The following is a 15,973-nucleotide window of genomic DNA, read 5'->3' on the forward strand; positions in this document are numbered from 1 at the left end:
TATGAAAAAAAAAACCCTTAAGATTAAAAGACTCCCTCATTGCAGCATCAAAAAGAGCTTCGTGAATTACTTCTTTAAACTTGTAGAATAAACCATAGACCACACTGTACAAAGTTTACAGAAAAGAGCAAAAAATGGTGGATTTCTGTGCTTGTTTCAGTTCTTGAAGCTCAGAGAAAGGAAGCTCAGATTCTTTCAGTTTGCCCGTCCTGAAAAAGAATGCTAGCAAAGGGGCGTAGTGAAGGAGTGGCCAGAGGTGGCTGATGTTAAACAAAGCACGACAGTCAGCTATCATTATTGAAACAGTCACCACAGAAAAGTTCTGCTAGATTGTGCAATTGTTTTTACTGCCATCAGGGAGGTTACCAGCTGGTTATGATCTGATGCTGCACTCAACAATCAGCGTATCTCACAGGAGAGTGAACGCTGCTCAAAAACTTAATATTTCCTTAAGCTTAGTATTTTTGTTACTCATTGTGGGCTAGGTGAATTACTGTAACATTACTGTAACTGAGGATTATAACAGTGTTCAGCAGAGAGTAGAAATAGTACAGGAAACACGTACAATATTTGTCCACATAACATTATAACCACACTAATAATTTGCCCTGTACCCTTCAGCAGTGCTGCTTTGTGAGCTACATTATATGAAATAGGCTACGTGATTGTAGAGTAAGTTGTCAAAAACTTTTAAAAATACAACAATTTGTAACTAACGACAATCATTAATCATGTTAGCTAAATACTCTTTACAGCTGTATACATGTGTCTGTTTGGTGCTGCAGGCTAAATTGTCCTAGAGGTAAATTCAGTGCTGAGTTCCTGCTAAAGCTACAGTAGGTCACCCAGCCAAAAATTATTCTCTCCAAATGTTACCTTTTTTCATAGCAGTTTGCCACCCCAATAAATTCATAGGGACTAACCTGGCCACCCCTTTGAAAATCCTTTGGCTGTGCCCCTGCAAAACAGCGACATAACATATTGGATGAAGGCACTTGATCTGTGTAAAGCTTCTTTTACTCCTTTGCTTTTTTCTTGTTAGTTCGACTTCTCTTTTTGAAAAAAAAGTGCTGTGATCATTTGCTTCCACTGCCTGCACCTGTCTTGGTCCTACAAATGACAGCCTTGAAGCTATAAAAGGTCTGTTCCTGCACATGGAATTATGACTAAGGTTGTGCTGGATTAAAGAATTCTGATCTGACTGTTCAGACAGAGGTCGCATTGCCGCAACTGGAGTAAGTAATCGGGAGACTCAGGAGAATTCCCAAGTGGGACGATAGTGTTTTGGACAGTTTACTGTGAAATAATGTATAAATTCATGCATAGTTTGCAGGAATTCTCAAACTAAGTCAGAAATGTTACAACCAAGTGTATATCTGAGAGTTTATTTTTTATTTATTTTTTTGCATTAACGATGTAGCACTTTTCATATGTGAATCAGGTAAAGATGGACAGCAGCAGCAAGAACAGCAAAAAAACAAAGTGGCACTGGGAAGCCAGGAATAAAAAAGCTACTTAAGGAGGATGAGGACATATCCGAGCAGGTGGGCAGTGAGAAATGCTGATCTTAACTTAGGTAGCGTTAGTTTGTAGTATATTGACTGTAATGATTGTCCCATTCAAAAGATAAACTTTCACAGGTTTTCATTTTATCACTAGCTAGCCACATTGGTTCATGATGCTAAATAATAGGCCCATAGGCTTTCTTTACTTGCTAGCTACATTAGCTTCATGGCACCAGTGCAAAACTAAAAATGCAAACTTCAGACACCAAACCTGATTTCGCTAAATTTGAGGTAAGAGGGAAAGTGTGTAATTTTTTTGCTGAATTGTTACTGAACTATCAATGATGCAGTCTATGGTTTAATGCTTCACTGGAAGGCCTGGAGAGCAAACGAAACCTGGTCAATCCCAGGAGCAGAACCGTGGACACTTCCTGACCTGAAACAGGGACGGGCCTGATTCAGCAACATGACTAGAGGCAAGTATGACAGAGGATGGGACAGGAGCAGATAGACATGCCAAATTAATTTAGATTCCTTTTTCATTCCCAGCCTGGTGCAAATCTATTCCAGTTAGGGCACATCCCACCTCTCTAAAAAAACAATGCATTTCTGCTTTTAACGCAGTACGATCACACAGTTATACTGCAGTTATTTTTCCACGGCTTATACAAACATCAACAGCCACTGGAGTAAACATCTAAAAAACAAAAAAATGCACTTTTAATGATGCAAAACAATATATTATTAATTACGAAAAATATAAAAATCTCATTACCTTGGCAGATAATGAAAATAAAATGCAAATATTCTCATCTTGGGAAGTAATTGCTTAAAAAATTACTACATACAGTACATATGGTCCTCTGATATTATAAGTAAATAGATAATAATGCACATATTATGAATGCTCTTACACATTTTCCTGTGTCTCCTGTCCTATTTTATGTTTGTGTGTGGAGCGTGACCTGTGTTTGCTGATTTAGAGCTGAACGGCTGTGTAATTGAGCTGGGGAATTCAATTTTACTTATGTCCAATTATCCACTAAATCTGCTGTCTCCTAAATGAGATTATTGCAATACAGTAAGTCTCTCCCATTGGGTTCCATTAACTTTGATTACTGCAAATTATTTACTTACAGCTTTGCTTGGTGTTATTGCGCCGGCATGCCGTAGAGAAGTTGTTCATTTCGAGGCTAGAGTGCACCCCGGTGCTTCAGATACACAACCTGAGTTTACACACACACACCTGCATGCACACAGCTAATAATTAGTTCCTCATTGTGTGTAGGTAGTTGTATTCACACAGAAATGTGTGGAAAATTATGGAATGAGAGACGTTGTGAAAAACACATGGCTAAGAATCTGAGGCTATGCTCTGGTTTCACAACAGTTCAATTCAGGTACTGTTCTGCAGGAAACAATTCAAAGCAAATGTTAGATTTCACTGTGCAAATTGATTATTTTTGTATGCTTCATTATAATTAAAAAGAAAGAAAAAATAATATTGCTAGCTTTATATAAAGTATTTTTCAGTATATTCAGTACATTCAATTTCATTACATTATAGAATAATCTGAAAAATCAATGTAAAAAAATGTCTGGAAATATAATCCTGAATCACTGATACGCCTCTCTCTTTCTGAGGGTTTCTCATGTAGTCTTTTGTGGAAACCACAGTAAATAAATAAACAAATTCATTCATTTATAAATATAGCAACGTTGGAGAGGTCTTATTTTCACTTAGCTGGAACAATTTATTGCCATCCAACCTTTAATGCTCTTCAACAAATTAAAATAGAATTGAATTGGGCCTAAATTAGAGCCTTGTGGTACACCATAGTTGATAGATGGTGTAAAGGAAGATAAATTCCTAATCCTAACTGAAAAAAATGTAAAAAAAAGCACCCAGGTCCAACAATCTGGTCAGTAAAATTCTGAAATTTCTGAAAGTGATTTTTTTCCTGGATTTTGTTACTAACTAAATATGAAAAGAGGTGAGCAAAAATCACTCTCACCAGAATTTTGGATAAAAACATTGCAGACGTTTCAAAGTGGACGCACTTGAATTATCATCCATAGATTGATGCATCCTAAGGGTTTTTCCCTCCCCTACTGTCCAGCAGCCTGACTGCCTCTCTGCCTTTGTGCCACTGCAGGGATATCACCATCACAAGGCCTATGTTCTGTCACACGCTAATGGAAGTGACTGCCTGACCATTTTTAGGCTTGTGAAAAGAAGTGCTTCCCATCTCTCTCTGTTTATGGCATGCTTTTTACCAAGAAAACAGTACACAACAGTAATATCCAGAGCTGCCCTGAAATTTTGAAGAGGATCACCACGGACGCCTCCAGAAGCCATCAGGCAGGCTTTTGTGAAGCGTGTATCTCATTGTGGCAGTTGAGATCATCACATGGCCTGCAGTTTTCTGTTCAATTTGGTGTTCTTGCGCTTAGTCTGAAGCTGCTATGCAAACACTAAAGACATCCAGATGTTGCGAGGCTAGCTCCTGCAAACTTTAATAGCGAATGCACATAGGAGGTGGGAAAGGCTCTAAGGCTTAATTTCATGACATTGTCGCTCACCTAATTGCAAAATTCCTTCATCTCTCGGTTTCTTTTCTATTTTTTATTTTTTTTGGATTTCTCTCTCTCTCTGCCAGCTTCCTTATGCTTGCAGCTAAAAGAGCGAGTCTAATTTCATTTCAGTTTGTCTTAGGACAACCCTTTAGATGTTTAATTCAATCCCATTTTCGTGTAATCAGGCAAAAGGCTTCCCTTGAGGTAGAGCAAAAGCTATGAGGACCAGCAGCTCACAATTTGCAAATGTAATTGGTCCACCTCTCTCTCTCTATCTCTCTCTCTCTCTCTCCTCCCCTTGTGTTCCACCACAGGCATTATTAACTAATATCATTTTTGAATGTTTTTCATCTATTTTATTCCTCCTCTTTTTTTAAAATGGTACCTCTGTTCACATATCCAAACTCATCTCCCAGCCCTACAGAGATGAGTGAGGGAGAGAGAGAGAGAGAGAGAGCGAAGGAGGACAAGGAACATCATCCTGTTTTCCTCAAGGCAACCCTGTTGTTATTGTAATATTCATATTTCTGTGGATTTACAGCCGCTGGATATTGAGTACAAAATCCATTATCATTTGTATATTTTAATTATGCAAATGAGGCTGCTCAGCTGGCTGGCCGATCCTGCAGGGAAGCCTAACTTCATTTCGGGTGATTACAATTTATCCAGTCGAGTCACTTTAATTGTAACAAGCTAATTACCTTGTTTCATTTAGTTTTAACAATGCCAAAAGAAAAGCATGCGGTGATAGCACGCTCACTCACCGAGGACTAAGGAACAACCGGGCACAATAACAAGCAGGAGAGAGAGAGAGAGAGAGATGGACTGAGGGAGTGTAAAGAGTGAGAGAGAGATATAATGTGACAGAGGGAAAGAGAGAGCAAAGAGTGAAAGAGAGCTATAGATTGTTGTTTTATATATATATATATATATATATATATATATATATGTATATATATATATATACATATATACATGTGTGTGTGTGTGTGTGTATATATATATATATATATATATATATATATATATATATATATATGTCGCTGCTGTCAGAACAAAACCTTGTATCTCCATTTTTGATTTTTCAGTTTTTCGACATAATTTGCAAACACCTGTTGCCCTTTACATTGTGTATAAATTTCTTGATGAATGGACCAAAAGAAATGGTATGAAATTATTAGAAAAAAGTCTGGTTTCATTGACTTACATCAAAGGTAAAGTACGTTTTTCTTTCTCTTGTAAAGTTACCATTTTGGAGATACAAGGTTTTGTTCCGACAGCATATATCGCTGTCATTCTTGTAGTTCTTAATTTTTGTCGTTTTTCAGGTTTTGAGATCATTTGAAAATGCCTGTTGCCTTTTACATTGTTTGTAAATTTCGTGATGAGTGGACTAAAAGAGACAGCCAAAAAATACTTGGAAAAAAGTCTGGTTCCATTGATTTACATTGAAAGTAAAGTAAGTTTTTCCTTTCTCTTGTAAAGTTACCATTTTGAAGATACAAGGTTTTGTTCCAACAGCAACGAGATAGAGATATGATAGAGAGAGTGAGAGAGAGCTATTAAGTGCGGGAGTGAGAGTAAAACAAAGAAAATGAAAAAAGATTTACAGATAAATGGAGAGTGAGAAAGAATAAATGAAAAAGAAAGAAGAAAAAATGTCAGCGTGGGACAATGAGATAACGAGAAAAAGAATGAGAAAGAGAAAAAGAGATAGTGAGTGTGTGAGAGAGAGAGATAGAGAAAAAATAAAGAGAAAAAGAGTGAATGTTTGTGTACATTCGTAGCAGACATCCACACTGATCCTCCTGCTGCAGTTTCTGTTAGTAGGAGTCCATAAAGAAATCTGAACTTGCGTCATTGTCTTTGGGTATAATGTGAGCTGTGACCCTGCTGTACATGTTCTAGTACGTGAGCTTGATTGGGGTCATGTGCTCTGAGTGTGTTGTCTGTAGACAGCCCTCAGTGGCTGATCTCCAGTGGAGATCAAATGAGCTGAAGGCTTTTGGGGCTTTTTGTCTCCTTCAGACCTGCCAGTCATCGGGCAATTATCAAGGACAAGAGTGTTATGAGTTACTACAGTGTGTGCGTGTGTGTGTGTGGGGAGGGTGTGTGTGGGTGTGTGTGTTTTCATTTTGTTTTTATACATTTTTATGGCACACTTTATGTCTTTTTAAGGAAACCAAAGAACCCAGGGCTGACCGATAAATGATCCTGATTATGTAAAGTGTTTTTGTCACAAAAGTCTAAGCTTTATTTATTTATTTATTTATTTGTTTGTTTGTTTGTTTTATTATTATTATATGTCGATACTTGCATATATATGTAACACATAAGGGATGTTATTACTACATGTAAGTATTTAAATACTAATAATACACGCTTCCTTTTTTTTTCTATTTGCTCACAGTGGAAACTAATTTTTCAGGAGATATTTCTGATGAGATAAGATATAAGATAATTCACGTGCTTAAGGAAGGAGAAAGTCAAAATAAGCAGGAGTGTCCAAAACTGGAATTTAAATAAAACTCTTAGAAGTTACAGAGAAAATAGGACTCCTAACAACCTTGCGTAACCTGGTAGACCACCAAAACTTACCCTATTAGATAAACAGCATTTAAAGCTTTCATCTTACAGAGGAGAAAATAAAGCTCCACTCTTGCTTCAGATCTAAAACCAATCCATAGATATTTCTGTCCATCCTTCCACTGTGAGAAGACTCAGCACTATGAGTCTGAAAGGATGTGTAGCTGTCAAGATCCTCCACTCTTGCTTCAGATCTGAAAAATGCCACAGGTGTTTCAGATCACACAAAGAATCTGCAGGTGTTGTCAGAACAATGGACTGGCCATCCCACAGTCCAGACTACAACATCACTGAATGTGTGTGATAACTTGGATCATGAGAAGCAGAAAATGCAACCAACTTCTAAAACTGGACTTTAGCTCATCAACCAAATCTCTAAATGAAGAAGAAAAGATATAATTTTTCCACCAACCTAAATAGTATTTTAAGTATGTCCGCATTCCTATACAGTTCTACATAAAGGCAGAAGGAGGCATGTGGTCAAAAGTGGACATTGTAGTATCAGCACATTCTCCTTATGCGTAATTTGGAAATTGACCATAAAAAACACCATAGTCTTACGAGTTAAAGACAAAGTGATGCTTCTTTTACCATCTCCTGCTGTGTTTCAGTTTCCCTAGCAGATACATTGGAGATTTCCTAACACAGTGGGGAGAGTTAAGCTTGTGTCACTGTCCGTGGTGCTGAAATCTGTAGCTGCTGCTGTGACTGAAAGATTTTCTCTTTGAAAAGAAGTGATACTTTTATTAGCCACAGAAATTTCAACAAATTGAACAACTTGTCAGTCCATCCAGTTTAATATTGTCACTTATTATCGCCTGAAACGTATTTGAACATTATTTTTCATTCTCATTACTTCTTACTTGATTGCCATGAAAATACTCAGGCTTTTTCCCCCCCATGCTTTCAAAAGTACTATGAATGTGTTTAAAGGCAGATTGTAAATGTCTAAAACCCACTGCATTTTAACCTATTTAAGAATACTAACTTCATCTGCCCTCCCTCACTCCTTATCAACATGAAGGCACTGTCATTAACAGTTTACTCAAAGATTTACATGATTACAACTTTACGACCAATCAGAGAGCCACGCACCAGATTACGATGGCAACATCTGGAACAGCTCTAATGTGCTGCATATGTTTTTTACTGTTAATGTGTAAACATGTTTTTTCCGCCTCTTTCTCTTCACCACACTTTCACTTAAGAGTGATGAAGCATGCTTTTACACTCTTTAGAAGGAGTTGTGTAATCCCCACATCTAAATCACTCGCTGCAACTGCAGTAGCTGTGATAACATAAAAACATATCCGAAAGCACTTAAGGAACAGAAAAAAATAAAACATCTGTCAATTTAACGGACAAGGTCTTAGAGTAAGTAGTTTCACGGTAAGCATGCACGCTAAGCTTAACAAAGTAATAAAGTGCACAGTGTTGGTGTGGATTTAGGGAAAAAGCATATTTACATAAAGACAAATATGACTTTAACCTGTTTTTTCCTGGTATATTCCAAGCTGTAGTTTACATTTGGATTTCTAGCACTTCTATTAATTTTACAAATCAAAAAATTTCAATAACAAGTTATAACTTTTATATAATTTTGTATAGTCAGATTAAACATATTCCAACACATTGGGTTAAAAGGTGCTTTACCGACTTTTCCTCACACAACTATATGGAACCTTAATATTGAGTGAGTGTATTGACCAAGCAATATATCTGTCACATACTTAACTAGATATTTCTCTTTATGTCATTGTTTGCAATAATAATTCTTCCTAGGCCATGCTTTCTATGTTTAAATACTGATATCAAAGTTACATGAAGTTATAAAGTTACATGAAGATACATAAATGCATTTTTATGAGAATACTCTGCTTAATGGAATGGCATGACCATCTCTACAAGCTTCTCTTTATTTAGTCTTGCTAACCACATAGTCAATAAGCTGGTGTTTTAAACTTTAAACCAATCCCTTAAGCCTCTTATGGAACTGCTCCTTTAGAGGCGCTTCATCCGAATTTGGGAGTGAGACCTTGCTCCTGTTGGTAAGTGCCTCTTGAGCAGAGAATAACCACTATTTGAAGGCAGATGCATATTTTGTTCTTGTACAGTCTCAGGCAAAAGTCAGAAGCCACCTTTCATTTAAATAATTTCCACTCCAAACAGCCATTATGTGCAAGTTATCTGCAGGGATATTTCTTTCACACCTCCACACCTCTCATGATCCAAGTAATCCTAAACACATTCAGTGATGTTGAGGTCTGGACTCTGGGGTGGTCAGTTCATTGTTCTGAGAACACCAGCAGCTTCTCTGTTTGTTTTGCAGATTTTCCTCTTTTTTGTCTACTAGTTTTTCTCAGTAAGGGCTTCTTGACAGCTACACATCCATGCAGACTCATGGCATTGGTTTTCTTACTTTTCTTATTTAAAGGATGTTTTGACTGGAAATTAAATAAATAATGAATGGTGATCTCCGACTTTTGCACAGTAGGACAACTGTAAATTATATTTAAGACAGTTTGCTAACACTGTTTATTCTCTCTTCAGTGATCTACACTTCTTCCTTGTGTTCTTTAGTAAAGTTAATGTCTAAAATGTTAGCTTTTCATTTTCAAAAGAAATAAATTAGTAAGCACTAAGTAATTTTGGTCTTGATCTCATTTTATACAACGTAAATGGCAGCTTTAGTTTTCAAATTCTGTAGAAATAAAAATCAACAAAAATGGAAATGCAAAGTTTAGTCCTGACAGTGATAATATAGTATGATGTGACCTGTAAGAATCGTTTGAATGCGTGGCTCAGAAAATGTTGTGTGCCATTCTATTAATTTTACTTCTATAATCCCTATTATGGAGAACCCGTATATAGATTTTAAATAAGAATTTAAAATGGGTTGTATAGCAACAAAAATTGTTTCATCATTAAACCTTTCTTGTACCTATATATAAACCTTTTTGCTAAAAAATATATTTGATATATTATTTTATATTATATAATTTAAATTAAGAAAATCAACTTGATTAGTGTTATGGCTACCACAAAAACAGCTGTTTTTGTTTTTTCATGTTCATTGTTTTTATTTACATCATTCTCCATCATTCTCCAGCAATAATACATGCCTTAATCCTCTCAATGAAAAAGGCAAACATGATCATGTAATCATATGATAAGAGCTTGTTTTTTGGTTCATATCAATAACAACCACCACCAATCCTGAATGTGCCAGGCATGGGTCTAATCCCCTGCTTTAATGACCGCTTGTTTTGTGCTCCAATACTGTGACACTATTGGATAGCGTCATGGTGGACTTATTCTATATCCAATATTGTGGCACATATGATTCTGTTAGCAACAGTGTGTTTTTTCTCCTCTTGTCATTTAAGAACTGAGCCATTCTGATATGTCCCCTTAATTCACATTAAGTAGAGATTACTTTAATATGTTTTTCATTGTCATTGCTGTTTATGCAAGATGGCTAATGACGATTGTTATTTAAAAAACAGAAAGAGATTTGTGTTGTTGCCTCAAAAATAATTATGTTTGTTAATTGCTTTTGTTTGCTGCATTTTGCCTTATGGTGCCTCCCAGGTAGAACATTTTACTGAAGTGTCTCTGTATTTAATGATGTCATTTTGGTGAAAACATCTCACACAGAGTGAGCTCTGCTTAGCCCGTTTTATTAGTACAGGCTTTGATTTTTATGTGTTAAAAATATTGACCTCAACAATGTGATTTCATTCGGTTTTAAAAGGCTTGCTTTACTTTTTATTGCAAAACCATACATGGCATCATTTGGGGTCAAACACATTTTTGCATTTCAACTTTTTGTTAAAATTAAACTGTTTATTTCTCACATTTGCAGCATCAGATGCCCTGCAGAACACTGGATCTTCCAGAGATCAGACGGTATGAACGTAATTTGTTTCATAAAAGCTGACTAATCAGCCTGACAAGTAAAATGTAATCAGATAGAAACCTTGAAGGAGAAGATATGGCACCTGATGCGTATCCTGAAAAAACATCATGTTTTTTCCTGTGCATGTCTATTTTTTGTTTGTGTATAACAGTAAACAATTTAATCTTTGCTCTCCATATTTGTCACTGAATGTTTGGAGGGATTACAGCATGGATTAGAAGACTGCACAGTTAATGCTGGTCCAGGGTGAAGGGGGTGGAGGGGGTGGGGTCCTGTAACATGTCTCTTTCAAACAATCTGAACTGGCCTGAGTGACCTCAGTTTACACAGTTAGATTACTAATCTAATCAACTCAAACTCATGCTTGGTATCAATACTGGCTTCTAAGGCCTTTTGAAAGAATTTCATTTCAGAATCAATAGAGCTTCATTGAAATGCTTGGAAATGCCACCAATTGAACAAACCACAACTGCTCTTTACACTGCATGAACATGATTCATATACAGTACTGTGTAAAAGTTAGAGACCACTCCCTCATTTATTTCATTTCTAGTCAAAACAGCTTACAAGTTATTTATTCTTACAAGTTATTTATTTATTTATTTTTTTAGAAAAGGCAGGAAACAGCCTCCAACACTAAGTATTAAATCAAATCTGTCAGCATTTTATTTGTCCACTCTCAATCCACTTCACTCTTCCATCCTTTCAATCATAAAACCAAATAGTCTTCACATTTCTCTCTCATCTGCAGCTAAAATAGATAAAGAAGATAATCTTAAGGATGTCAGATGTAAGATAATCCACTTGAAAAAGAAAAAGGGAAAATCAAAGGTTTCCAAAACTAAGAAAATGAGACTCCTAACAACCATGTAAGACCTGGTAGACCACCAAAACTGTCCTCATCAGATAAACAGCACTTAAAGCTTTGAAAAAACAAATCAAGCTCCACTCTTGCTTCCCATCTGAAAACAATCCACAGGACTTTCTGTCCATCTATCCACTATGAGAAGACAACTCAACACTATGAGTCTGAAAGGATGTGTAGCTGTCAAAAAGCTCTTACTGAGAAAAGAAAATAAACAAAAAGAAAATTTGCATTAGAACATTGAAATTAGACATCTAAAATAAGGAGTAATGTTTTATTGACTGAGGAATCAAAATTTATAATTGGGTTTACTTGGATTTTGGGAAGCAGAAAATATAACCAACTTCTATGAATGGGCTTTGGAGGTGTAGAAAAATATCCCTGCAACAACTGAAGGCAAGTCTCCCAAAAACAATGGAAGGTGTACATATACACAGTACATACTGAAAAAGTTGATATTATATTTAATTGTTAAGGTTTCCATGTAATTTGTCGTTAAATATATGTTTTCTGCTTTTTTTCTGATGCTGAAAATTCAGAAACATGTAATTTATAATTTTTTCCAATTTTCTCCCTATTTTAGTCAGATCCAATTCCACCCAGCAGGCCATCCACTAGTTAGGACTCCCCCAAACACATAACTGTGCTAAGGGGGTAAAGGCAAACACAAGTCATGTGAAGCCAGCCAGCACTTCTTTTCGAAATGCTGCTAACACAGCGTTGATGAACAGCTGAACATGCTTGGAGGAGAACACTAACCACTAGTTCTGTTACATCACTTAAAAGATGCCTGCGGTAGCCATTCTACCAACCCAAATAGAGCGAGGCCAATTGTGACTCCGAGGCACACATGGCTGTAGCATCACCATGGTTCAAACTTGCGATCCTGATGATAGGGCCAGCGCTTGTGCCACTCAGGAGCCTAGTTTCGGGCTTTTTTGACTTGATATTAAATGAATGAAAGGTCGGTCTCTGACTTTTGCATAGTACTGTATTTCATGACAAATGGACCGCTAGTAAAGGTCCAAAATTAATCTTGTTACGTTAGTGTACATTGAAGTTCAGAATACCTTATGTTCTATAAAATTAGGAGGGAGATATGAGGGTTTATTACTATAGCAACAATAACCCTAGCCAAAAAAGAAAAAAAGAATGTACGAGTGGATGCAATGTTGTGGAATGTCTTCATCAATTTTTGGCACTGTGTAAATGAATGAAATAAGGGCTCATAAATGGTTAATGGACTTCCTGTCTCCAGAAGAGCACCATTGCTGGCCTGCTGCATGCAAACAATGGTGATTAAGCAATGGATTAAAGCTTCTCATGAATAATGAAAAGCTATGTGTTTTCCCTGCTTCCTGTCTTCTTTCTCTAATAGCCACATTAAAAGCTGTTTACAAGTCGGTGGTGAGAGGAACTGAGAGAGAGCCCTTAATGAGCCAGAGAGAGAGAGAGACAGAGAGAGAGAAAAAGAGAGAGAGAGAGAGAGAGAGAGAGAGAGAGAGAGAGAAGCTGTGGTCTTCTCCAAATTAGTTCTCCATGTACATATATATGGCAAAGATTCAGAAGTACAGCTTCTGGTGGCAGATGTCCGAGAGAAAGAGAGGGAGAGAGGGAGCAAGAGAGAGATCCCACTTGCATGCTTTATGCCAGCAGAGAAAGACAAGGGAGAGAGAGAGAGAGATGCCAGTTGATCAATGAGTCAATGAGGTTCTTGAAGGAAGCCTGTACTGAAAGTGTCTAATTATGAAGGCCATAAAAGGCCTGGCTCTGGACCTGCATAGTAATTAAGGAAGTAGAAGTTAGAGGAGCTTGCTTAACTGTGATCCCCATTCACCCGGTGCAATGTGTATGACCCCTGCATTCTTTATACATGAAGCTACTCATATTACCAAAGACTACTCAGCATACAGGGATCAATATTCTGTCTAATACACTTGTCTGTGAACTCATTTGCAAAAGGTTTGTTGATCATAATCCATATAAACTTTTTAATTTAGCTCACATGCTACCTGTACTCATAGTATCTGATTACTTGTGCTTGAGAGGGTGAATTTTTCATCCACAGTGTTACCCTATGGCATACACACTGGCCAGCACAATTCCATCAAAATGTCCCACTTCATGACCACTTTCAAACCAAATAAATGGCATAACTCACTAACAAAAGTGCCAGATAGGGAGTCCAACTGACATTGTCAAACATAAAAACTACTGAGCTGAGCATAAAATTAAGGACCAAAAAGGGTTATTTGGAATAAATGACTTCTGATGGACATGTTAATGGACAGTGCCCACTCTCTGATTTTAATCTGCCTATTTTCTGCTATATAATATAGAACCAGCTGTTTCTTATGTGATTTGTGGTAAATCTGTTAGTTTCACCAATATGCACGTTATATTTTAAAGATTACTTTTTGTTAAGCTTTTTGTTAAGACATTTGAATGTATGAGAATTCATATACATTTTTAAGGTGAACTAAACGTGCATGCATCCACAGTTAATTGGATTTATGCCATAGAAGAACCACACTGTTTAAAAAGTGGTTCTTCAAGAGTTTTTGGTAAAGACAATGGTTATATAAACACTGTAAACACTCAAAGAACCATTTGAATGCATAAATGGTTCTTTAACCTCTTAAAATTCTTTTCTGCATCCTAAGGCTTCATCTCCAATCATTAGACTATGTAAGTCTACAATGCAAAGTTATTCTTAAACTATAGAAATGTGAAATAAAAATCCACACCCACCCATTTTGTTAAGAGTACAATTTTTGTTTGGTTTTGAAGAGCCTTATTAAAATGTATGAAACCTCTACTTAATGTAAAGCGTATACCAGTTAAATGTTTTTTTTTCCCCAGAATGGTGCATCCAAGCCAAGAACCATTTAGGAACCTTTATTGCTAAGAGTGTAGCAAGGCAATTGACATTGACAAACAATTTAGCTACCCGTCTTCTATTCTGACGATATCATTGATTAAGGTGCTTGGCAGACCACAGGAATGTTTGACAGTTTTCACCAAATAGATTTTAAAAAAGTCTAAGTTTAGAGGATTTTTACCAAGATGATTTAAAATAAACAAGGTATAAACAGGAAGCCCTGTATTTAAAAAGCACTTACAGTAATTGTACACTACATACTAAAGCCACTTGCAACTGCCATCACTGAATCACTGCATGATTACCATTTCTATACTTGTTTTGAGTGTTTTTTCTTTGGCACTTTCCTGATCTTGACACTGTTTCACAGGAAAACTGGGACAGGACAACACCATACAACTGAAACATAGGTTGTTTTTCTAGGAACTGTAATCGATAGCTCATGTTGAATATACAGCAATGCAGCTAATAAGTGGCTCAAAAAGCTGTATCTGTTGATGTTTGACATGCACCTGGTTTATTTCAAAGTACTGAAGATGGCCTATTTATAGACTACTACTCAGTAGCCTAAACCTATACTTAAGTAAAAGGTTTGTTATTTCAATGAACCACTGGCACAAGTATAGCAAGAAATTTGAGAAAAATAAGTTATGTGATCCAAAAACTGAATACTGAGTCAAGTCAGTAGAACCTGTTGGTACATCCAGCATCTAACAGCATAGAAACTGAAGATTGTTATTATTATCAATGTTTTTTAAAAAATATAAAAAGAAGCACAAATCCTCCAAAATTGCACTCAAGGACATGTAACTGAGTAACTGTTGTCACTGCCTACTTAAGGTGATAACAATATGCGGTTCACAGTCTTAGTTTTTGATTCTGAAATGTAAGATAAAACCAATCTAATCAAGTAAAACTAATCAAATAAATCTTCTAGGAATGCTGCTGAATGCAACCACAATGTCTCCAAAAAGTGGACTCATTCAGTGAAAGAGAGCAGTACAGTTTTCCTTACAGCTTTCAGACATGTTTACAATTACTGTAAAAGCTAAAGTAACGTAAGGAGTTACCTACACAACCCATCCTCCTCATAAATCATTTGTAAAGGATGCGTAGTTCAGTCTTGCTGCAGGCAACAATGAGCAGTTCAAAGCAGAAACAAGTGTTCCTACATTTTAACGTCATCTGATTTTGACTGATAATGCAGAATCTTCATCTTATTTACTTCTTATAGCCTTTTCATTCATTCTTATAGCCAAAATAGACGACTTCATGTAAGTGGACAGTGTCCGCTCTCTGACTTTAATCTCCCTATATTATGCTATATAATATACCTAACCAGGTGCTTCTTGTGTGATTTGCACACTTACGTCTGCACATTTGCACTGTCTGTACTGTCTTATTTTGCTCCGTATTACACCATGGTCCTGGAGGAACGTAACTTCGCTCCACTGAGTACTTGAACATAGATGGAATGACAATAAAAGCCTCTTGACTTGTGGATAAATTCTGCTCATTTGACCAATATGCACATTACACTTTAAAGACTTTTTCATTTTTGTTAAGCTTGAATGTATGAGAATTCATATGTATTTTTTAAGGTAAAGTAAACTGTGCATTATCAGGCTGAACTTAAACAG

The sequence above is a fragment of the Colossoma macropomum genome, unplaced genomic scaffold, assembly GCF_904425465.1.
Source record: "Colossoma macropomum unplaced genomic scaffold, Colossoma_macropomum, whole genome shotgun sequence".
Classification (NCBI taxonomy): domain Eukaryota; kingdom Metazoa; phylum Chordata; class Actinopteri; order Characiformes; family Serrasalmidae; genus Colossoma; species Colossoma macropomum.